The sequence below is a fragment of the Notechis scutatus genome, chromosome 4 (genome assembly GCF_049901735.1).
Source record: "Notechis scutatus isolate UNSWTSFEM ecotype Mainland chromosome 4, rNotScu1.2, whole genome shotgun sequence".
In the NCBI taxonomy this organism is placed as follows: Eukaryota; Metazoa; Chordata; class Lepidosauria; order Squamata; family Elapidae; genus Notechis; species Notechis scutatus.
The window spans coordinates 27,974,328-28,001,371 of NC_142012.1; the positions used below are offsets into that span (position 1 = coordinate 27,974,328).

The following is a 27,044-nucleotide window of genomic DNA, read 5'->3' on the forward strand; positions in this document are numbered from 1 at the left end:
AAACAGGAGAGTCTAAGTCGAGAAAAAAATGGTGAATTAGTAATGGGGAATGGTGAGGAGGCAGAATTTCTTGATTCCCTTTTTTCCTCTGTTTTCTCTCTGAAGGAGAATGTAGCTTAGGGAACTGCTGCAGTTTAGGACAAGTGAGGGGAGATAATTTAGTTCACAGGTGTCAAACTCGATTGCATCATGTGACATCTGACATAACACGACATCTATGGAGCTGGATTGGGCGTGGCCTGCACATGATGCATCCACCAGTTTGACACCCCTGATTTAGTTAAAAAATTCCATGGTCAGATGATTATATCACAGGATGATAAAGCAACCAGTAGCAGTAATCATGGAGCACAGTTTTCGTAGGCTTTGAGAAATCTCAAAACTAGGGAGTGACATTTCAGAAGATCAAATAGTTGAGGGTAGTTGTTAAATTTGCATATGACAAAACTGAATGAAAAATATAACGTTTTATAAGAAAAATTTGGAAACATCTGAACAGTTTGAGCAGTGGGGTGAAATGAATAGGATGGAACTTAAGAGGGAAGAATGTAAAATTCTGCATCTGGGTCAGAAAAATATAACATGGAATGAGGAAATCCTGGGTCTGCAACGGTACACGTAGAAGGAATCTGGGTGTTCTTGTTAACTGCAAGTTAAATAGGATCCAGCAGATTGCTGCTGCTTCTAAACAAGCAAATTTAACAGAAAATTCAGATCACAGGAATAATAGTTCCATTTGATTGTTCTGATTTTACCTGGAATACTAAGGGCAGTTCTGGGTACTATACTTCAAAACAAAGTAGTTACAGCAAATTGGAACATGCTAGGAAGCAATTATCAAGATAATGACAGCTTTGAGAATCAAGCTGTATAAGTTGAAGAATCTGGGTATGGATAACTTACCGCAAGGACTACCAAGAAGAGGTAAGATAGAAGTCTTCTAATATCTGAAGGTTTATCATTCAGGAGTGAACTCATTTTCTCTTGTCACAAAGGATAGGAGCAGAAACAACAGGTTGAATTACAAGGAAGGAAGTTATTGGGTATCGGGAAAAAATCTTAGTGAATTATCTGACAATCCCTGGAATAGGTTGCCCCATCATTCATGAATTTGTCTCTGGAGATTTTTTAACAGAGGCTGTATGTACACCTATCAAAGATGCTCTAGTACAGGGATCCCCAAACCCTTTAACTCATTGACCTCTTCATAAAGTTTCCGATTGTTCATTGACCTCAAACATTTATTATATGAAAATAATGTAAGGAATATTATTTTAACTACGGTAGTAGTACTACAAATAATAACAATAATGGGTAGTCCAATTGATCCTTGGGGGTTCATATTAGCCACTTTGAAGAAATCTTCTCCACTGGATCCTGTACTAACAAAACACTAATTACCTTCTATGGTCATTTTCTAACTCTATGATTCTGTTAAAACATGACACTAAATGCAAATAAAATCAAGCAACATTTCCAAAAATAAATCATTTTTTAAAAGATGCCTCTATGTAGAGAGTTTTATAAGAGAGCCAAAGATTAATCTGATCCATATACCATTTGAAGAAGGACTGCTTTTCCACAATAAGGTCAAGTTGAGTGTCTGATCAGTATCTGAATGAGAAAGGGAGATGCTATTTTCAAACTTTTTTTTAACTCGATTTTTTGAGAGAAAGAGAGAGAGAGAACAATATCTGAAGAGTATCGATTGTCTGTGCCCAGTAGTTAGTCAAAGGCTATCTCCTTTGACTAACCCTTTAGAGTGGTGTCATCCTCCCTCATGTGATAGATTGTTACAATCTCAGGCAGTGTAATTACACACTAACCAAGTGGGTCATTTATTTCTTTACCTTCACCATTTACCAAAAGTCTCCTTTATCTTTGGAAGCCAGCTCTTTTCTGTGTAGTAAAAGCAAAATAATGGCACATAAAACATCTAGACTCTACAATGGAGAGGTGCAGAAAGAAGACTGAGAATAACTTGGAGGTAAAACTAGTTTTCCTTTAAAGTATTATTGTGTACAATCCAGTATCCAGTAATCTATGTGCACACACACAACATAGGAGTGTTTATTTTGCGATCAAGACTAAATATGAGTGCTGTCTTGAATAAAATAAAATTATGCTATGATTTTTTTCTTAGCGATTCTAAGCATGCCCATATAGGATTTGTGGCATTATGATCATGGAATATGTATTTGGCTTCTTATGTGTACATTGCAGCAACCTTTAAGCTGGAATTGTAGAATGATTCTGCAGGATCCATTCTGGGTCAGTCACCAGGAAGAGAGGTTTAGTCTTCTGAGCTTTCAAACTCATGCTGGAGCCCATCTTCAGGGAACTTCTCTCTATCAGAATGTAGAGTGCTTTGGACTATTCTATGCATCCTATTTATGTGGTGCCTGATTGGGATGTTGAAGAAGAAGCCACACCCAATCAGGCACCACATAAATAGGATATTTGTGTATATTTTCCTTCATTCCTGAGTTATGATTCTTTGTGATTGTCTGCATAACATAAAAAGCAGTCAAAGCAAGGATATTTGTGACACATTTTAGGATGAGGTAAGAGGTTTATCAATATTGTTAAAAGTCCAAACTAAAGAACTCAAACCTGATATAAAGCTGTATATGTTTTTCATCTTTATGAAAATCTTGAAACCATCTTGCTATGCTACTTTTAATTTAGTCTTAAAATTAATTTTTGTGCAAATCTAGCAAAATCACATTTACTTTTATTTATTTTTTATTTAAAAAAATGCAGCCACCCATCTTATACAATATAACTTTGAGTAGCTCACAACAATATACCAAAATAGCAAAATTCAATCAACTTGAAACCATTATAAGCCAAAGCATCATACGCTGCTATCCCAAATACACATGAGTCAATTCCCATATTGACCAAGAACCTCTGGTAGAACCAGAACTTCATTGCCTTCGAGAAAACCCTCTGGATTACAAGGGAAGACTGTGCTTGAGCGATTTAATACATTAAATTTTAATGTTTTAAATTTGATTTGATCTAGTTTATTCTTTAGCTGCCATTTATTTTATGCATCTAAAGTTGTCCTTTTTTCTTGGGCTAAGAATAATGTAAGTATGTGAGGGTTAAAACTGCAAAGTGACATGCATGCTAATACAATAATTTAAAATGACCAATTTTGTTTCAGAAATTCATGGTTTCCAGGTACATTCCCTATGTAGTAATTGGTTTCACATTTCAAAGTATGATTTAATAAATTAGCACCTACATATTTTTATTATGGCCACTTAACATTGTTTTCTCCCATATCTTAATTTAACACAAAACCTCAGGCTTGAGTGCTGCCTCTCTTCTCCTGGTGTGTCTATGGAGGAATTATTTAGAAAGTTAATCACAGCTTGTTGGACTTCAAGTTTAGAAATAGCATTATTTTTCTCTCGAAAGATTATTTTAGTTTCTCACACTGGGAGAAAGCTGTGCATAAATAATTAAACAGCATGTACTAGTATGTTGATCATGAATAAGAAGAATCGGTTAGTGCTGTGTAAAAACACAGCCAGTGTCTATTTCACCTGGCTATTTTGTCTTGGTTTCATTTGCTTTAATGTCTGAATCTGAATTTACACAAAACTCGAGAAGTGAAGCCCTGATCAGATGGAAAACTAAAGTAGAAACATTAACTTGGCTCCATATTTTTTCTATCATATAGATAATATTTGGAAGTTCCAGTTATGAATTTTGCTCTTAAATATTGAATTTGATGCTTTTATTTGGCCAAGTGTAATTAGACACACAAGTGCAGAAGCTCTCAGTATAATGCAAAGCAACAGAATAATGATAATCATAATAATAATATAGATAAGAAGAGGGAGTAAAAAAGATAACAAGGATAAATAATATTGCTATAATCATACTACATTAGACAGCACTGTGAGAATTATGTGTTCAGTAGAATGATGGTACAAGAGAAAAAACTGTCCTGAGTCTAATTGTTTTGGCCTACAATGCCTTATAATGCCATAGCAAAGGGAGGGGTTGAAATAGTTTTTGTCGAGGATGTGAGGGGTCTATGGAAGGGTTGGTTGCAATTATTCTTTCTTGGAGTCTGTAGCTGTCCTTGTTTTGTTCCTGTACCAACCAGGCAGTTATAGAAGTACAAATTACAGACTCAATAATTCCTCTATAAAACTGTATCAACAGCTCCTGGGGCAGTCTGAACTTCCTGAGTTGACGCAGGAAGAACATTCGTTGTTGTGACTTTTTAATGATGGTTCTAATAGTAAGTGTCCATTTCAAGTATTGGGAGATTATAGAACCCCAATATTTGAAGGATTCTACCACTGATGGTTATTACAATAATTTGTAATAATAGTTTATAATAATTATTGCTATAAATAATTATTGTAAAAGCTATTACAATAATTTTGTGTTACAACCATAAGGCACTCTCAAAGTATTTATTTTATTTCAACTAAGTTGTCATTAGTACATTTAGCTATATGTATTGACAATGTGCTGTTTATGCTGATAAAATGCCTTGACACAGCTGTTTGACCTTTTTAAAAAGATTCTCCACAAAGTTACAAAGTGAGAATATCTGCTTTGTGTCGAGACCACTCTGCTATTCTTCAAAAACACTTATACCTTGTGCAGACAGTTTTAACTTACTCTTTCTGGTTAAAAGAAGCTTAACATTTGAAGAAGGGCTCAGAAATTATAATTTTTGAAGCAAATTACTTGAACATGAGCACCATGGACATGCTATTATCTTCTGACAAAAGGCAGAAAGAAATAGTCAAATATTACACTCTTTTTTTCCACAACTGTTTTGAGGATCTACATCTATACTCCTTTTTTTGTTATCTATTTAAAACATGTGGTGGCTAAATAGGCCTTGGAAAATTAATATTTCAGTTTTATTAATTGCAATTTTTGATAGACCCTAGAATCTGACATGTAGTCTGGTCTGATGGCACCTGAGAGCCAACAACATCCTATCTATTCCTTTGTTATATTTTGAATCCTGCTGTTGAAATAATTTAAGAAATTATTTTTAGATTGTTTCTTTTAATCCAAAGGAAAAACAATTGTGGAAGTACCTTAAACTATTTCAACAGCAGGATTCAAAATATAGCACAGGAATGGATAGGATATTTATATTATGAATAATCTGTAGGATATGTGTGTTCAAAACACACACACGTACATAAGAGAGGATATAGTAATATGTTCAACTAGGAGCAGGAAGATATGTGTTCTAGTTCTTCCTTAGGTATGGGAATCAGCCAGATTATGTTTTGTGCTAGTCATTCTCTCAATCTTAGATTGGAAAATCAAAACATTTAGCTACCAACCCAGCACTGGAGCAGTAGTATGACAAATTATGGTTTACAATCTTCAATTATTGAACTGCATCAGATTGATTCAGGATAGTAACAATGGTACAGAGAAAGAAAAAGAACCTTACGATATTTTGAAATGGCCTTTTAAAACATTTTTTATATTGGCAATTCTAGAGTTATTCTTCCATTATTAAATTTGTGGTTTATTGTTTTAAGGGCATGCAGGCTACCACATTTCCTATGGGGTCCTTTAATGCAATATGAGCCAGCATGTAGCATTCTTAAGTTCAATTTCAGGCAATATCATATACAATATTTTCATTATCTATTGAGCTTATACTGAAAAGACACATTAAGTTTACTCATTACAGTGCAATAATTAGCAGATAATTTTCTATGTTTCAATGACTTTTTGTCATAACATTTAAGGGAACTTTAATTGCAAGTAATCAGAATTGCATGTTAATAGGTTGCAGATAATTAGGAAGCCATTTGCATTTCTCTTCTCGCAAATTTCCTTAGCATTCAGACTTTGCTTAATTCATAATTTTTTCTCCTGAGGATTGACTAATCCCATTTAGTCACAGTAATAATAGACATATTCTTTTTTTCTTTTAGCCTTTCCTCCAGATTTAATGATTTTTGTAAGATTATAGCTTTGATTAGTAAGATTTATTGGTACTAGCTGTATATTATTTTCCTTTTTACTTCTAATAAGCATACGTAACCTGTCAAAGGAAGATGCAGTAGCTGCATAAATTATAAATTTGCATTATTCAATATAAAGAAGGTATGCTTTTCTCTTTTATTTTATCTTTCTTGAATATTTGAGAAAACATTTTAGCAAACTGATAACATGTGGAGCAATAGAATTCTAACATACAAAAAACTCAAGCATCTCATTTGTACTGCTTTTCTTTTTTCTTTTGCTTTAGTAAAGGAAAATATACACACAGAAAACAAATGCCCAAGTTGTTGCTTACTCAAAATCAGTATGGTTATTAAATGATATCAGTTGTTCTCAAGCAAAGAGGACGTGGGTGCTTATTATTATGCACTTTAATTTAAAATCCTGCTTACAGCTTGATACAGTTTGCAGAACAATATAGGCAATGTAAGTTAATTTTTATAGTTGAGCAGAATATGGCACATTTAGAAAACTAAATATATTCTAGTTGCTTATACTTTACTTTAAAAGAAATGTAATGGAAGGGGCAAAGGCAACAACAGTAGCAACTAAACTATGTTATATTGAGAGAACCGAAAACCACTTTTTGATTAGTTTTATGAAATGTGCCTCAAGAAATGATGGTAAAGTGATCCTGCAGATAGTGATAAAGTGGAGATTGATCACTGCTGAAAACATCTACCTTATTTGTTCACCATATGGAGTTGGAGCAGAGAAAGAAAACCTAGCAAAAGGAGCACTTAAAGCAGTAAAAATATATGAGTATAACTGTCAAATGACAAACAGCGGTCTAAATGAGAACACTGATAAAGTAAATTAACATCATTTTATTCTTTTTGGCAGATAACTTACTTTAAAAAAATTGTAAAAGCAGAAGCCTTGTGAAAATTCCAAAGCAGGGTTTCAAAAATAAGCATTCTTTCTAAATATTTTGATTTAATTTTTATCTTATTTTTAGCCAGTTGATTTTTAAAAAACAAATCCTAAGTGTTTCTATAATAAAAAAGATGGAATATTTTCTCCATATTATTATGTGACATTCTAGCACCTCCTATTCTGAAAAAAATTGTAAAAGTGTAAACAAATTGTCTTTACATTTAGATTTATTGGACAGCCAGTTTGGTCTAGTGGTTAAGCACCATCTACTGTAGAAACTAGGGGACTGGGAGTTCTTGTTCTCCCTTATGCGTGAAAGTCAACTGGGTGACCTTGGGCCAGTCATTGTCTTTCATCCCAACTCACTTCATAGGGTTGTTGGTGTGGACAAAATAGGAGAAGGAAGATTTACTAAATACGTTTGTCACTTTGAGTTATTTATAAAAATAAGAAAGATGGGATTAAAAAAAATTACACTGAAAATTAGCGGAAAGTGTTCCCACATATTTTTTCTCACACTTTCTCAGAGGGTGACATCAAAGCATAAAGGCTTGAATAATTACAAAGGGAGCTTCTCTATCTTCTCCATTAGAAAATGGATGCCATTTTCAGGGAGTTGTTGAATATTTCTCTTCACTGGGAAATTTTGTCTATCATGAATCTTAACTGGGTGATGGTTTTCAGCAGTTGAACTAATTAATGAAGTTAGGTCAGTCAACTGTTATGGTAAATGGCTAATCTTTTAGGTGCTCGTATTCAGTGTGGTAATCAATGTCAGGGTTTATATACAGATAGTCCTCAACTTATGAACACAATTGAATCCAAAATTTCTATTGTTAAGTGAGACATTTGTTGTGACTTTTGTCCCATTTTACAACCTTTCTTGCCACAGTTGTTAAGTGAATCATTGCAGTTCTTAAGTTAGTAACCCGGTTGTTAAGTGAATCTGGCTTCTCCATTGACTTTTCTTGTCAGAAGATCCCAAAAGGGGAATCACATGACCCTGGAACACAGCTATCGTCATAAATATGAACCAGTTACCAAGCATCTGAATTTTGATCATACAACAATGGGGACGCTGCAAAGGTTTTAACTGTGAAAAATGGTCATGTCACTTTTTTCAGTGCTGTTGTAACCTTGATCAGCCACTAAATGAACTGTTGTAAGCCGAGGACTACCTGTATTGTAATGTCTCACTTGATTTTTGTGAAGCTGGTAGATCATTAACTTTGCTTTTGTATTATTCTATGCTTGCTGTTTGAGAACTGACCAGATAAAATAATTATCCAAATAGAATAGTTTAATACATGCATGTATATACCAATTAATTCCTAATAATGCATTGCTGTTAGAAGTTTTGCTACTAGTTTCTATAATAATCAAAATATATTGATAGAAATAATTTTAGAATTGTTTGGTGCTTTGAATATTATGTTTGGTTTATCCGTGAAACAAGAGTTCATTTTTTAAAAATCAAGCCTCTGATTATTATGGTTTGTTGCACAGTCAGCCAGATGTTTACATTGATTTGGCATTTTTTTTAATCCACTTATTGAATCCTTCCCAAGGACCTGGGATAAGCAGATGTTGTATTATTATTATTTATTATTATGAGGCATGTAATATATCTGCGTTGGTGGCTGTTAGCCTCTTGTCCCTTTATAGTCTATCCTGAAATCTTTCCTAGTTACAGTTTGTAGTCTGCTGCATGTTAAGCAGATGTTTCTTCTTTGCTTCTTTATCTTTAAGTGCCCTTTTATACAGAAATCAGATTGTGCTGGTACTGTCATTTTTATCTGAGGAGAGGAAATCCCACCTGAATGAGGCTGGTTTTCTTTTCAGGCAGCTCCACAGTGATGCTGAGGGGCATGCACTTTTTTCCTTTCCTTCTGTTGGACCTCATGGCAACTGCTGTCATTCTGGTATGCTTCTCCACTAATCTCTCTTTCAGTTTTTGGCTGGGATTCTCAGTCCCACTGGGTCTCCTTTGGGCTGCCTTCTGTTATGTTTAAATGTATAGTTTCCTTGTTTGAAAACTTTGTAAACACATATGATTTCCTTTACAATTCCTTGTGGTGTTTCATTCCTGAAGCTGAGAGAGAGAATACTGAAACCATCATTCTTTTCTATTTCCTGCATTTGTCATTATTATTATTATTATTATTATTATTACTTCTGTACTGGTGAGGAAGTTGCTAGGAAACCAAGCCCTGACCATGAACTTAGGGCTTGCTGATGAAGGAAGGTGTTAAAGTGATGGCTGTGAAAATCAGTCTGTTTCTTTTAAGAAAGTGAGAGTGTAAGGATCGCAAGCACTGTTATAAAAATACCCCAAAATGTGTTAACCAGCTGTTTTTGTTTCCTCATAAATAAGTGATTTTTCAGTAAATAGTTCATTGTTAAAACAAAATGTTTAAATAACATGTGTACAGAGTTATTTAGTAAATTAGGCCTGAATGAATGCTGAGATGAATTTTAAGTCATGGTATTCCTGCATTTTTTTTCCACCGCCCTTTCTCCCCCTTTCTTATATCTATTTACTCTAATAGTGCCTCTAAAAACATCCTGTATTGTTTTGTGAAGTAAACATAAGCTTCTGGATGTGCCTAATTTGTATGCCCAGGACTGTTTGTTTGTTTCCTTTGCATAAATCAGGTGGAAGTAAAATATTTTTCTGGGTATAGGACAATTCTGACCATAGTGAAGTCCTAGTGTTCTTTATGGTCTACATTTACTATGATTCCAGGATGGTGGATTCCAAGGCTGTCTTGCCCCTCTCACCCATGCTATGATAGCAAGCATGTTAATTTCCCTTTCCATGATAAGTCTTTAGACATATTGTTTCCATTTCATATGAGCCCATTGACTCTCTCTTGTACTTGACATTTTCATATTGCATGTGTTGACTTGAGTAGAAATTCTTTTTTTAAAAAAAACCCACACAACCATTTTACCATTCTTCCTCTTACTTGGAATTGATATGGAAGTTAAGGTAGGTCTTTGTCAGCTTCATTTTTAAAAGAAGAAATGGAGGGAGGGAGAGAGGGAGGGAGGGAGGAAGGAAGGAAGGACTACAGTTTCATTACCCTTTATGTTAGTTTGGCTATAGGGAAAACTGGCAGGATTCTTGGCAATTTTACATGCATAAAAGAGAAAAAAGTCCACCCCTTCTATACGCATCTGCTTTAGTATCCCAACTTCAATATCCCAGTACCCCCACTATCATTTGTCTTCATTCCTAACCAAACACATAATTTTTGTTCAGGATTTACAAAGATCCTGAGGACCAGCTGAATGAAACAGAAATTAGGGTGAGAGAAAGGTAAAGAAGGGAATTGGAGGTTCACTGGTCAAAAAGTCTTCAAAACAGGGGAGCATTCATTAAGCCATAATGACAGTGGAGAATAGCACCTAGTAACAGAAGAGGAAGAACATTCCTGCCACAATACTCAGTAGCCAATTGGAGTGAAGCATTTTCCTACAATGAAACAAACATAGCAAAAGAGCACTGGTTGTTCTAGCCCTAGCTGGAAAGCATGTCTCCATGATTGGAAATTGCTTTCTTAATGGGGAGTGGGAGGTTGATTTCATGCATTCTTGGTTCCTGGAAATGATCAGTTGCTTTATTCATGATGAGGCAAGCTAGTCATTCTTTATAGTTGCACAAAGAAATAGCTATACAAAAATGAAGCCATCACTTTTTGGATGAACATTTCATTTACACACAATAATACAGTGGTTCATAACATTAAAATGATAGTCTTCCTCTATTGTTGCTGTGTTTTACAATTAATTTGTTATATCCATTTTTATTTAATTATAAATTTATTAGTTCCTCACTTAAGTAATGCTATCTTTCATCTTCCTAAATTAGCTTATAGAAAAAGCAATCTATTATTGCATGCTGATGAAACAGTGATTCTGTCATTGACTCCCATTGGCCTATTCATTTTACAGAGGAGGAATTAATAATAAATTACTCCAAGACTAAAATTCTCACCCTCTCCAAATGCCAAAACAGACATGCTGGAACTTAAATGGGCAGTCCATTAAGCAGGTTAAGATATTTAGATATTTAGGGATATTTTTTCAAGTTTCAGGAAGCAAAAATGCCACCTGAATTATGTATCCCACAATGCAAATAGTTCTGCATCAGCTATTTAAGCTTATCATTTTTCCAGAGTGGTACAGTTTATCCCTACTGCTATTAGATTGTTTGCAGTTAAAGACTGAGAACATCTATGGAGACCAGTTAAGACTATACAACAGCATAAATAACTTAGAAAGAATTGAAACAAAATTTTTAAGAAACATCTTCCAGGTTACCTGATATGTTCCAAATTCAGTACTTTGATGGGAAGCAGGAGTCAGTAAACTTGAATCCATTCTCTGGGTAAATGTCCTTATCCATTGGCTAAAGCAGGGGTGTCCAACCTTGGCAACTTTAAGACTTGTGGACTTCAACTCCCAGAATTCCTCAGCCAGCTTTGACACCTCTGGGCTAAAGTCATAACTTTAGTGAACTGATTCATCTAATTTTGGAAGAAAACTTCAAATCTTCTTGGCAAACACTTAAAAAAAAAACAACAAACCTGAGCAGGCATGCTTTTTCATTGATGCCATCGTAACTGTAGGACCATACCAAGCTAGATAAATATTAAGGCAAAGTATCTTAGATATAGAAGGCCAAACTGAAAATGCTGCTTTTCTTACAATACAATTATAAGTAACTAAATTTTAGTGCCTAAACTGCCTTCATATTTATATCATATTAAAGTCCCAAAATTCAGGAGAGCCATATCTTTAGCCTGATTTAATATTCTTTCCACAACTGTTTTGGAAGAGAAATATAGGGAAATATCTTATGAAGCTCAATTCTAACTTTGTGCCATCAAACCTATAGCTCATGTCCCCATTCTGTGGTTCTAGAAGGAATTTACCACCAATTTATTACTCAATTTTCACAAAATTTCCAGAGCACTCTGATTATTTTTACTTGCATTATTCGTTAGATAACCAGGACAGATTGTTTCTCTAAAGTAGCAAAATTCTGGTAACATTAGGTTAAGCTTTGCCTACAAATGATTGCCAGCAGTCTTTAATGTTAATTTTGTGGGTTAACTTTGCTTTATGTTTGTCTGTCTATCTGTCTAATTAATTTTTATGTATCATCTCAATCAGAATTTTCTTGTTATATTATTTTTCCTGCCTATTAACACATTTATAAACTTACTAATATAGAGACAATGCCATTTTCACAATACTGATTGAAAATAACTTACAGAATAAATGTTTGGTTTAAGCAAAAGTTTGTGATGTTGAACAAGGCTTAGCACAGCAGTTTTATTACAAAAGTGATTTCCAATATCAGTGGCCTGTGATATCTAATCTATATTGTTCCCAGTAAAGACTATATATAGTTCATCCTTTACTGGTCTTTCCTGGAATTTGTTTATTTAATAGAAGTATTTTATATTGTCTTTCCTTAAAGTGTGATTTATAGTAATTTAAAAAATAAACAAAATGAGTGGGTAAGAGAGCCCTTTGTGTCAAATGTATCACTGTTGGATATCTGAAAGCAAGCACATGTAAAGTGAGACTTGAGACATTTCCCACATTAATATATCTAATAGTTGTTTATAAGGCTGCAGAGGAGAGAGTCTGTGGTTCTTCAAAAACTCTGTTTTAAATCAGGATTGCTTAAGCAATCTAAAGGCCTTTCTAAAGGCCTTGGTAAAGAGAATCAGAATCAGCTAAAATTATAATGATATGTAAAAGATACCTATTTCACATGAGGAACTTGGCAAAATGCAAGCATCGATCACAGAAGGTTCAATCATGAAACATCCTTGTTCCAGTTGGGAGACAAAGAGCACAATCCTGTTAATCACTGATAATGCAGACTATCAAATTCCCATAACCAGGAATCACTTTCCATAGGTTTTTAAGGAGTCAACCTTATTTTATTGACTCAGCTATTATCTCACTATGTTTTGATAATCCTGAAGATACTTATCCTTTCATGATTAATTCTTATTAAAAAGTAGCATTATCAGCATATTGGTGGTACTGTAACGAGCATAAAAGCTCTTGATGCTTTATATAGATTTTAAATAGCACAGGAAACATATTGCCTTGTGGCATTGCTAAGTTAGCTTTCAAATGCAGAGATAGTGTCACCAGTATTGCCTCTGTGATTTTTCTTGCAAATAGAAGATTAAAAAAGCAACTGCTGTAATTCAAGGCACCTCACAGAGATGGGCCAGGGATATACATGCCTAAATGAACCCATACTTTCACCAGATGAATGCATATAGAGAACAACCTTTGAAGGTATTTCTGTGGTAAAACTGAAAAAGGGTTCTTTGGATATATTTATCTTAGGAATTTAAAAGGTTTTCAAAGTATATTTGTTTCCTTCTTTACAAAATGTAACTTTTAAAATTAGCTATAACATGATGCTCAGGCCAAAATATTTACTTTTCAATAGAAATGTTAACTAATATGATTTTAAATGTCTGCATGCAGTTGGTCTTTGTATGTTTTGGATGGCTTATGTTACAGGTTAAAGAGAGAAGTATGTATAAACCATCATTGTACTTCACATCATATTAATGTAACCATAACACCTCACTGTGAACATTATAAATGATTGTTTCTCCTTTAGGAAAAGACTTGTTAAGAATGATGTATGAAATAATATGTACTTTGCATGTCCTGTTTGTAATGATAACGGTCATATAGTATCATTTACATAATCTCCAGCCAGAAATCAAGTCCTGCAATACCTCCGTATAACCTATGCATTATTTGAAGTTTAAAACTCATTATTCATGAAAGTTAATTTTACAGTGGGTGTAAATGATCTATCTTATGGCTGCTTTTCTGATCATTCTATAAAAATAATATAGCAAAAATGCACAAATAGCTGGAAAACCAGCAAAGAGTGATGCATTTCCCTGACTCTCTGTGTACTCGATTGGATCTTGATTGATGGCAATCATTTGTCTTTGTCAAAAAGGAAGAAAAAAAATCAGACATTGAAATAAGAATGCTATCAAACTTTCTACAATGGCAGGAAGATTCTATTAATATGGCCTCAGAGTATTAACTGTCTCTGTTGGAAAATGATAAAGAATGTTAATTCTTTTCTTGATTATATAAAAGTGTAAAATGCATTATTGTGTCACTGCAGTAAGATTAAAAGTGGCATATTTCAAATTTATGATGTGCTAGTATCAAAAGTTAAAATAAATTACAAAAAAGTAGGAAAGAAAAAAGCTAAATGGAGTAAGTTTTCATGCTTCTGATTCCAATTTTTCAACAAAACAATAAATGTTCAACTACCAAAGTGTCATAAAATCCTTAATGCTACATTCCACTTGATATTGTAGCTTTGAAGAGCTACTTCAAAGACTACAGAGCAAGAACATAAAAAGATATAAAATAAACCTTTTTTAAAAAAAGGTTTAAAAAGATCATATTTATCTTAAGCATTTTAATTAACAAAACAGGGTGTAGAAAAATGGTATCTTGCAGTATGGCATATTTTAATGTCAAAAATTCATCAGTAATTTGAAGACATTTTCTGGAAGCTAAGAGTTAGAGAAGTTAACACCTCTGTTTTACATATTTCATAGTATATATGTATTATTATCTACTGTATATGATTTTAGTTACCAAGTTTTCTATAGCTAATGGAAATCTAGGTAAAGCATATAGCTATTAAAACTAAATGCATCCCATATTGGCAGCACTTTTTCCCCCCTTTCAAACTTGTTATAGTCTTTGCAAATATACTACTACTGATATCAGACAGGGTCAGTTTTCAGTGGACTATGGGGATTTTCCTCTTACATTTAATGAGATTTCAGTGAAACTGTTCAGAGCTTAACAGCTCTTTAAACAGTCACAGCTCTTATTATTTATCTTGCCCATCTTAGTTAAGTCTGGAGTGGATAGAGATGTTAGCTTGCATTTGTTTTTCTTTTTCTCTTTTTCCTACTTGTTTCTTTGTTTGCTTCTTTTCTTTGCTTGCAGTAGCTTTAATGTGCAACCCTGAAGTATAGTTTAGAAAAATACTTGTGGCTTAATATTTTTCTGTGAGCCTGGACTGCTACTTTAATCATATTCCTGACTTCTTTTAAGATCCTTTAGTGATGAAAGCATTCACCTAATAAATATCTATATCTATTCCTCTATCTATCTATCTATCTATCTATCTATCTATCTATCTATCTATCTATCAAAAAACCCTACATTGTCATACAAATTTTTGCACTCGATTTCTTTTATTTCATTGATTCTTACAATAGTTCTATACTTCACCTCTTAGCTATCTCATAAACAAACATATGTAAGCCAAAATTTACTCATAGTATGTGAGAACCACAAGAGTTGTGTTTCTTCCTGCAGTTTCTAGCAGTCTCTCCCAATCTGAATGCTCAAAATATGTGTGGACTTTAATAGCCAGAATTCTAAGCAATAGTTATGCTGGGGTGGCAGTTTTGGAAGCTGATACACACATTGATGTAGCACCCAGCCTGGGGAATTCTGCTGTCTAAATGTAGCCTTAGAAAGTGGCAACAGAATGTAGCTTGTCTGACATAATTTCTTCTGATGGGAAAAGAGTAGGGAGTTCATCGCATAAACCACTTTAATGGCACAAATTGGATGGAATACAGAACTAATGAAGGTGGTAATATGTCCTGTGAGTTTTGTAGAGATGTAACGTGCACAAATTAAACTATTTCCTGTACTTCTATAGAGTAGAAAATTAGTTTCAGGTGAATGTAATTTGTGTTTTAACATAGATGTTCACACAAAAATGTCTACTTCCCACTTTGGGCAAAATTAAACAATAGGCATTTTGTAAAGTGTGAACTTTTATCTAATTTATTTCTATTCTTAACAGAGTAGAATAATAACATTGGCAGTGAAGAGCATCTAAGAAGGGTAGGTTATGTCTAGCATTCTGATATGGGACAAGGTGGTCATTCCAGGGGCAATGGCTAGAATGGGAAGTTGACAAAAACAATTTGCATAATTTTACATAAATTTGCATAAATTGACTGAGCTGATTTGCCAAGCAGACTATTTTATTAGTGAAATAAAGTTCTAAATTAAATTTTGTCCATCACATCCTATGTATACCCTCTAAATGTCCCTGGCAGAATTGAGTGTTGTATGCTAAGTTAGAAAAAAGGCTGGTCAATTAATTTCATTTATAATAAAATACAACATTTTTTAAGGCATAGAATATATGTACTGTTCAGGAATAACATGGCATGATCTCTAGAGTCCATGCATAACTTGACTGCAATTTTCTCAACAACATGCTCTAAACTTGAATTGAGAAAAGGGACTGTGTACTGTTTGACTAGTATAACTGAAAATCCAAATTACATCTCTGCTTCCAAATCAAAATTGTGTGATTGTGTACACTAACATTTATATGTTTTGGAAGAGCTTTAAAATCTCCAAATACTACTGGATTTCCTTTCCATTTGAAGTCTAAAAGCCAATCCCATGGTCACTCCAAAAACATGACTAGCTGACAGTAACTCACTACTCTGTTAGACTTGGCTTTTGTAATGTGCTGCGCAGGTGAAACTCGAAACATTAGAATATCATGCAAAAGTTCATTTATTTCAGTAATGCAACTTAAAAGGTGATACTAATATATGAGATAGACTCATTACATGCAAAGCAAGATAGTTCAAGCCGTGATTTGTCATAATTGTGATGATTATGGCTTACAGCTCATGAAAACCCCAAATCCACAATCTCAGAAAATTAGAATATTGTGAAAAGATTCAATATTCTAGGCTCAAAGTGTCCCACTCTAATCAGCTAATTAAGCCATAACACCTGCAAAGGGTTCCTGAGCCTTTAAATGGTCTCTCAGTCTGGTTCAGTAGGAATCACAATCATGGGAAAGATGGCTGACCTGACAGTTGTGCAGAAAACCATCATTGACACCCTCCAGAAGGAGGGAAAGCCTCAAAAGGTAATTGCAAAAGAAGTTGGATGTTCCCAAAGTGCTGTATCAAAGCACATGAACAGAAAGTTATGTGGAAGGGAAAAGTGTGGAAGAAAAAGGTGCACAAGCAGCAGGGATGACCGCAGCCTGGAAAGGATTGTCAGGAAAAGGCCATTCAAAAGTGTTGGGGACTTTCACAAGGAGTGGACTGAGGCTGGAGTCAGTGCATCAAGAGCCACCACACACAGACGGATCCTGGACATGGGCTTCAAATGTCGTATTCCTCTTGCCAAGCCGCTCCTGAAAAACAAACGTCAGAAGCGTCTTACCTGGGCTAAAGAAAAACAGACCTGGTCTCTGTTGCTCAGTGGTCCAAAATCCTCTTTTCTGATGAGAGCAACTTTTGCATCTCATTTGGAAACCAAGGACCCAGAATCTGGAGGAAGAATGGAGAGATACACATTACAAGATGCTTGAAGTCCAGTGTGAAGTTTTCACAGTCTGTGTTGATTTGGGGAGCCATGTCATCTGCTGGTATTGGTCGACTGGGCTTCATTAAGTCCATGGGCAACGCAGCCATCTTACCAGGAGATTTTGGAGCACTTCATGCTTCCTTCCGTAGACGACCTTTATGGGGATGCTGACTTCATTTTCCAGCAGAAAGTGGCACCTACCCACACTGCCAAAAGCACCAAAACCTGGTTCAATGACCGTGGGATTACTGTGCTTGATTGGCCAGCAAACTCGCCTAACCTGAACCCCATACAGAATCTATGGGGCATTGCCAAGAGAAAGATGAGAGACATGAGCATGAATAATGCAGAAGAGCTGAAGGCCGCTATTGAAGCATCCTGGTCTTCCATAACACCTCAGCAGTGCCAAAGGCTGATAGCTTCCATGCCACGCCACTTTGAGGCAGTAATTGCTGCAAAAGGGGCCCAAACCAAGTACTGAGTACATATGCATGCTTATACTTTTCAGAGGTCCGATATTGTTCTATGTACAATCCTTGTTTTATTGATTGCATGTAATATTCTAATTTTCTGAGATTGTGGATTTGGGGTTTTCATGAGCTGTAAGCCATAATCATCACAATTATGACACATCACGGCTTGAACTATCTTGCTTTGCATGTAATGAGTCTGTCTCATGTATTAGCTTCACCTTTTAAGTTGCATTACTGAAATAAATGAACTTTTGCATGATATTCTAATTTTTCGAGTTTCACCTGTATGTGACTTTAAAGATCACATGGAAACTGTAATAGGGAACTTCCAGGGAAGGTACAGTGAACTGAAGACACAGAGCCAACAACCACAGCAAAGATCAAGAAACCAGTGTGTAGATTAGTTCCTTAGGCTTTGAACCTCTTCTGATAAGGAGAGGAGAGAAAATTACCCATATGTTCTCTTGATGGTTTCTGCTCATGAAGAGGCAGTAGGATAATCATTTTCCATGGGTTTGTGTGCCAGGAAATGATGGGATCAGTCATCTTGTTCACAACCAGTGCAGCCTTTTAAAGGAAACAAGTTTAGAAATCTCATTTTCTAATGGAAATTGCCTGTTAGCCATCTTAAGACTATTAAATGTAAGTTTTAAAAGTCTTCATTGGGTAAGTTTATCTTCACTTCTGAAGAAAAGAAAAATTATAAGTTAAAAACTTAAAAAATGAAATAAACCAAGTGCTAAATAGGATTTTGATCTCAAAAAGTTATACATTATAAGATCAGTAATATTTAAAAAATCTTTAAAGAATGGAGCAAGAAATGCTACCTGCAATATTGTCAGTAGGTATATGGATAGACTGTGTTTAAAGGATCTTAATGAATGAATGACAGATGTAGAACAAATTTTATCTGACAAGACAAAGAAAATACTGAAAGTAGAGCCACAAGTGACAGGGGATGATTTGGAAAATGATGGTTTGATGCCTATGCAAAAGTAAACAAGCAGAAGTTTTGATAATTTAAAAGAGAAATGCAAACAATAAACCAAAAGAATAACTTGGAAAATGTTTTCTTATTAAATCTAAAAAATGCTTTGTTAAAGCATTGAGAGGAAAATCTGTGCAATACGATTAATAAGAATTGAAGAGAAATCAAATCCTATAACATCATTTGATTGAATTGAAGATTATGTCTGTTAGAAATAAAAGGAAGTAATATAAAATTGGCTTATTTGATCAGATTAAAATATGCTATTTTGTACAAAATTCTAACAAACCTTTGTAGACTATTTGCTGCCACTACGACTGAAAGTTGATTTTTTATGAATTTGCTTTTCGATAAGCAACGGGATAAGGGATAAAGAGATATCTGTTTAGCTAATAGGTAGTGAAGTTATTAAATTTGTTTATACTTGTGTTCCTGAAGATTGGAAATCACTTCTTTATATATTGTATTTCTTTTCATTCTCCTTATTCTTTCTTTACTTCTTTCTTTTTCTTTTTTCCTGCACTTTCTATTTTTTTAATGTATTAATTTTTATTATCATAATTTTATTGTCAAAATATTAATAAATATATACAAAAAAGAAACTTCAGCAGATACAAAATGCGACAATCAATCTGCTAATTGGCACTAGATGCCACATATTACATCTGTGCTTTGGACCTTTCATTGCTTTCCAAAACATTTCTGAGTGCAATTTAGACTTTAAAGTGTATATAAAGAGAACTAAACTTTAACCTGTAAAGAGCTACACAGCTTGGTAGCAAGGTACTTTTAGGACCATCCTTCAAATAATCGAAATCTAATATGAACTGTGGACTTAGGGGAAGCTGAAATGGAGAAGGAACGTTTTTCTATTATTGCTCTAATTTAAAAAAACAATGAACAATTTTCCAAAGGCAATTTGAGTTCCCATAAGCCTATGCTCATTTGGAGATTGATCAAAGCAGAGCTGTTTCAGACAGCTTTTAATTAATTCATTAACATAATACCATCAAAATGTTAACTTAAAAAAATGCCTGTTATTGGGATTTAAATTAAGTTAACTTAATATGCCTGTTATTGGGATTTAAATTAATGATAAGATATTTCATAGTTCTACTACTTTATTGGATTTTTTTTTGGTCTGTAAACTTCAGTGAAAACAAACTTCCAAATATTTTAGTCCCCAGGGATTATTCATAGTTTCAGATGCAGATTTATTTGCCTTTGTCCTGTACCTGAAGCTGGCTGGATAGAAAGGTCTCTTTCCCATTTGAACCATATATGCTGTAATAGTAGCAGTAGTAGTAATAGCAATTGTTGTTATTTTTGTCCTACTTAAGAAACACAGTGAGACAATTAACAATTGTTTATAAAAAATAAATTAATTAAAATAACTAAAATCATTCATTAAATATTTTAATTATCAAATAAAAGGTTGACCAAATAGATATAGTGTATCTTTAGATATTTTCTAAATATCAAGACAGTGGAGTTTCAGTACCACTCCCAAGGGTATGTTCTATACTATAGTCTCAGAGTAATGAAGGAAAAAGAGGAGGGAGATGTGTGTGTGTGTGTGTGTGTGTGTACTCAGTTTCCCCAAAAATAAGCCCTACCATGTTTTTGCACATGCCCCTAATATAACCCATCCCCCAAAATAAGCACTACTTAAGTGCATGCACAGCCAGCCCATTCCATCTGGTTGCTGGTGGTGCTGCCGACATGAGGTGAGGCAAAAGGGGTGGAACTTACCTCAGGGCCTCTACAGACAGGTCATCCATGCCTTGTGGCAGCAGCACTGCCAAACGTGCAGCAGGAGATCACGTGGCCCCAGCCACTTCTGCTTGCTCGCGGCCACAATGGAGCAGTAGGCCAAGCAATGCCCTGATGCCGTGGCCACAAGGTGAGGTGGCAGGAGTGGAGTTGCCTTGCACGCCCCACACTGGCTTACCTCAGGTCCCTACAGCCATGCCATCCATGCCCCAACAGCTGCCTTGTGACCGCAGCACCAGCATGTCCCTCAGCCTTCTGCTCTATTGCAGCCACGAGCAAGCAGAAGAATTTGGCCAGTGGCCACATGGGGTCCTACTGGATGGGGCTACTGGGCTGCCACAAGTGGCAGGTGTCAGGGCGTGGTTTGGGGACCCTGAGGTAAGCCGGTGCGAGGTGTGTGGGGAGCGCCACCCCCCATCTTGCAGCGGCAGCACTGGCATGCCACGTGGCCTTCTGCCCCGCCATGAGCAAGCAGAAGAAGTGGGCTTTCCTTACATGGAAAAAAATAAGACATCCACTGAAAATAAGCTCTAATGCTTATTTTGGAGCCCAAAAGAAAATAAGACTCAACACACACACACACACACACACACACACACAAACAAAATATACAGTATCTCACAGAAGTGAGTACACTCCCTTACATTTTGTAAACCTTTAGGTATATCTTTTCATGTGACAACACTGAAGAAATGAAACTTGGCTACAATGTAAAGTAATAAGTATAACAGTGTAAATGTGCTGTCCCCTCAAAATAATGCAACACAAAGCCATTTATGTCTAAACTGCTGGCAACAAAAGTGAGTACACCCCTAAGTGATAATGTCCAAATGGGAGCCAGTGTCAATATTTTGTGTGGCCACCATTATTTTCCAGCACTGCCTTAACCCTCTTGGGCATAGAGTTCACCAAAGCTTCACAGATTGCCACTGGAGTCCTCTTCCACTCCTCCATGACAACATCACGGAGCTGGTGGATGTTAGAGACCTTGCACACCTCCATCTTCCATTTCAGGATGTCCCACAGATGCTCAATAGGGTTTAGGTCTGGAGACATACTTGACCAGTCCATCACCTTTACCCTCAGCTTCTTTGCAAGGCAGTGGTCATTCTGGAGCTGTGTTTGGGGTCGTTATCAAGTTGGAATATTGCCCTGCGGCCCAGTCTCTGAAGGGAGTGGATCATGCTCTGCATGTTGGCATTCATGGTTCCCTCAATGAACTGTAGCTCCCCAGTGCTGGCAGCACTCATGCAGCCCCAGACCATGACATTCCCATCACCATGCTTGACTGTAGGCAAGACACATTTGTCTTTGTACTTACCTAGTTGCCGCCACACATGCTTGACACCCTCTGAACCAAATAAGTTTGTCTTGGTCTCAGTGGACCAAGTAGTTCCAGAAATTCATGTCCTTAATCTGCTTGTCAGCAGATTGTTTGCAGGCTTTCTTGTGCATCATTTTAGAAGAGGCTTCCTTCTGGGATGACAGCCCTGCAGACCACTTTGATGCAGCGTGTGGCATATGGTCTGAGCACTGACAGGCTGACCCCCCCACCCCACCCCCACTCCTTCAACCCCTGCAGCAATGCTGGCAGCACTCATACATCTATTTCCCAAAGCCAACCTCTGAATATGACACTGAGCACGGGCACTCAACTTCTTTGATCGACCATGACAAGGCCTGTTCTGAGTGGAAACTGTCCTGTTAAACCACTGTATGGTCTTGGCCACAGTGCTGCAGCTCAGTTTCAGGGTCTTGGCAATCTTCTTATAGCCTAGGCCATCTTTATGTAGAGCAACAATTCATTTTTTCAGATCCTCAGAGAGTTCACTGCCATGAAGTGCCATGTTGAACTTCCAGTGACCAGTATGAGAAAATGAGGCCGATAACACCAAATTTAACACACCTGCTCCCCCTTCATACCTGAGACTATTATATATATATATAAACATAGAAAACTAGCATTTTGTTTAGGGATACCTTAATAAAATGAAAGTTTGATTAATATTGTTCATCCCTATCTGCATGAAGGCACAATGCATTTCGGGTCAGAAATACAGTTTATTTCCTGATGCCTTTGAATACCTAGAAATTATTTCATCTTGATTTATACTGGATGTAAAGCCTTCCTTGGACTTGAGTATTTTTCTATTTAAAATCGGGGCAGTAATACTTTATATTAAAAACATACTGGATAGTCATTTATTTATGTAAGATTTAGTTTGTTTGCCTTTTACAGACATAAAAATCAACTGGAAATAAAGAATACTATATGTCTAAAATTTAAAATATAGAGCAAGAGACTTTCATAGCATGTATCCTCTAATAGAAGGTGTAATCAGAATTTTTATTTACTCTAGGTTCTTTAACATTGATAGACATTGCTGTTAATTGTTTTAAAAATGGTTGATAATCACATCAATTTCTGTTGTAATCATTTGAACATATTTAAAAAGTAGCCATAACCACAATTTCATGAAGCAATTTCCATTCATTTAGAAATGAAATGAGATTATTATATAATACATGCACAGAGAGAGACTGAAGCAATGGATAAAATCTTGTAAAGTTTTTAGTTTTTAGCAGAAGAGTTAGTAAGTTGATATTTAAACAGAATATTTGTGAGTTTGATATAGGAACTGGCAATTCCATCATTAAATGCTGTGATCATTAAGCAGAAAATCACATGTCCATGGTGAAGTTACGATTTCTCATTCAATTGTTAAATGAGACATCATGTGACTGCAGTTTGTGATTTTAGTTCTGCGTTCTCCATTAACTCTGCTTGTCAGAAGCCAGTTGTGAAAAACACAAATGGTGACTTTGGAATGCTGCAGTGGTTGTAAATGAACACCAGTTGTGAAATGTCATATGGTAGGTACTGTTAGCTTTGAGTTTTTTAATGACTTGTTTTCAGTAATTCCTCTTCTCTAAATGCCCTTATCCCTGTATTCAAGGGCACGGTTTCAGCCTCCCATTTTCACTTCAACAGCTTGCTGTTTTAGGTACTCAGTTCTGTGAGCAACTGCAAGTTGTTGTTTTTTATCAGTGCTGAAAATTCTGCAAATTGCAGTCATATAACTGGAAAGAGCATCATGGAATAGAATTGAAAAAAAGTATCTGAGGACATCATATTCATGAGAATAATTTATCTATCGTTTCCTGGCTCGCTCTCTATGCAGTGCAATTCTAATGGACCATCACTGGCACAATCTCACATAACAATATAGTCTATTACTCTAACATTTATGCTTGTTAATGACACTAATTTTATTGTCTTTAAACAAACCTAAGGATAACACATTGATAACATTATTACATGCTCATCACAAGTGTTTTTGTTATGAGGATAATTGATAGTTTCAACTTCTAGATGTGTCAGTCAGGCACTTTCCTCGATGGTATAAAACTCACATTCATGACCAGGCATAAGCAAACATTTTACCTGCATGATGTGTTTAACCTCCAGCCCAGGAAACAAGAGATGTTTTTCTTTGAACAGGCATCTTGTGAAATGAACTCCAGACTGGTCTCCTGTTTTCATTACAGCATGTGGTTTATTAAGGCTACTGGTCTGAACTTTCTGTTCTGCTTTTTAAACTAGTCTTGCAATAGGGATTGCTGCACTAATTCATTTTAGGAATGTCATTCCATGAAATAATAGCTTTGTTTTGGTCACTGGTTATTCCTCATCAAATTTCTAAAATCTTAGATTGTTCTTGTTTTTTTTTTATGCCTCAAAATAAATAATGCCCTATTCATACTTTTTGTGTAGAAGAAAATGGCATATTGTTATTTTTGCTTATACATACTTTTTCTTTTTTTGTAAAATTGTAGCCATGGTCCTTTCTTTTCTGCTATTAAGAAAAACCAATTCCATAAGAAACTGGTAATGTGGTGCCGTGCCAGAGGTACTGCTGATAATTTTCAACCAGAATGAAAATGCTAGAATTTTGTGAACATAGGAATGGAACAAATGAAAGTGTAATGATGAGTAATTACTTTAGGTTATTTGTCCAACCCGAGATCTGCTGCTTGCATATATATTTATAGAAGATAATTTTGGGCTGGCTATTTTGGGAGTGTTTTCTCAGTGGCCCTCCTCTTTGAGGAAATAACTTGTTAATTGCACTTCCTATGTCTGTGAGGTTTACCTGACTCCCTATACTATGTATGTGGGGCATCAGAATCTCTATTGTTATCTCTATATTTAAAACTATCTATTCTACTCTGTGTGTGTGTGTGTGTGTGTGTGTGTGTGTGTGTGTGTGTGTGTGTGTGTTTCAAGTGCCCTTTATATATTTCCAGGTTCCTTTAATATGTTGCTTCATGATTATATATAATTTTAGTAATTTTAACTCTCCTAAATACATAATTTAATTTCATTAAAAGTAGAGAAACATGACTGCTTGACCCTAATAATTTAAATCTTTGAACAATTTTGTTCAAAATACAGTTTACTAGAATTTATGACAGAAGCTCTTAACAAATGTTTAGAAGCTTATATTATGTGTTAATTATCATATGTTTGTGGAACTAGATACAATATTTCTCAGTACAATACATACAAAAATATCAGTTTAGGTAACTAGTTATTTGTACTGATTAATAGACTCCATTATATATTTCTCCAGAAGATGAGGAACAATTTGTGATTCGAGACTGCTATCTGAGTTGATACTTGATAATAATTTTAACAGATAAGTGAAGAAAGGCAGAATGATGAAGTATCTGTCCAGATTTCATGACTATCAAATACATGCACACAGAAGCAGTAGTAATCTGCCCTTTTTCATACTTGATGTGGTGAATTTTAAGTTATTAATCACAGTTTGAACAAATGTAGCTTTTTAATGCATATTCCTGCCCTTTATAAATCCTACAAAATAAGTTATAAACTAGTCTTGAAGAATTTCATTTTAAATTTCTAAAATAAATATAGATAGTAAAAATGTATGTGTTTCATTTACTAGGAATTCAAATAATTTACAGCATAATGAGAATTACAGTCAGGAAAAAGAAAAGGGAGTTGTTTTTTTAATTAAAATTTTGTAGCATGTATATTATTAGGTTTCATATGATGTATTATCTACCATGGACTTTCAACAATTAGCCTTACAAGAGCAGAAGTTTATAGATTTTCATTTACTCTCAAAAAATAAAATGTTACTATTTCTGGAGATGAAATAAAAAATCACTGGTACTGTGAGTCTGTATTAATTTGTAATAAATAAATTAAGCAGGGCTATTTATTTTTCAAAGGTGACATATGTACAATGATTATTACCTCATAAAAAGAAATGATAATATAAAAAGTAATTTTTGCTTACAGTCTTACAATAGATATTTCTTTATAAATAATATAATTTGTAATTGGGGAATGCAGATGTTGGCGGTATATCTCAGTGTTATTCTGTAGGCTTTTATTATTTTACATATTTATTTGTATCTCTAGGTATGAATACATACTTGAATTGGCTGCTATTGCCATTTTTAATAGATAATGTACAGCTTTATAGCATACTTGCTCATAATATGTAACAAGATAGGACCTGGCATTTATATATGCCCATATTAAAAAGATCTATGCATATTTGAATAATACAATGCAGAACATAACAAATGTGGTAGAACCTTTTTATAAATATAAATTTTAAGACATATTCTTTCAGCACTCTCACCATAACATGAAGTTCTTAATTAAATGCAAAAATCTAGCTACATAAAAACAGAAACCAAATCTGATTTGCTTGAGAATAAATTGTTATTTCACTCTCCTGGAATAGTTTATTTAAAAACAGGAAAAGGAAACAAAAAAGGATTTTTTTTTACATTCTATGCCTCAGGGGCTAAAAGTAATGAATATTTTAAGAGATTATTTTAATTAAATTCCTGCAGATCTAAATAGAGTAATATTTTATTATCACATACATAATCATGTAACAGAAGTATTCATTAAAGTTAACACTTTCTCAACCAAGAATTCATGATAAGATTTAGTGACCTTGTACAAAAAGGCACAAATTAGGAAGAAAAATGAAGGGGGACAGACTTTGATTAATATAGGTAATGCTATACCATATTTATAATAGCTTTTCCCTATTCTGGTTTATAAATGCAGTCACTGAGAAAGGTGCCCTGCTGAGGCTGAAATGAGGCTGAAATCGGAGCACATGCCACTAGAGTGTGGGGAAACTGATCACACTGTCAGCAATTCATTTCAAAATGATGTATTTAGTGCTCATTTCACCTTCTAAGAAAGAAAGGAAAAGGGAGTTTCTCAGACTGGAAGGTGATACTGTTATTTTCAAGGGCATATCTAACTTAAAGATTGTAGAAAGGGTTTTGGGTGCTGTTTTTAAAAAAAGGAAAAGGAAAAGAGCAAACAAGGAAAGCTTTATGCAGAAATCCAGTGCTACCATGCTGTTTGGTAATTGCTAACATATGTGGCTTCTCTATTTCAT

General features: G+C 34.9%; 1 protein-coding gene across 5 annotated transcripts in view; it reads left to right on the top strand.

Moving 5' to 3' along the window:
• LRBA (LPS responsive beige-like anchor protein) overlaps window positions 1–27,044 on the top strand; it is a 351,486-nt gene that overhangs the window by 138,503 nt on the left and 185,939 nt on the right. The window lies entirely within an intron of this gene.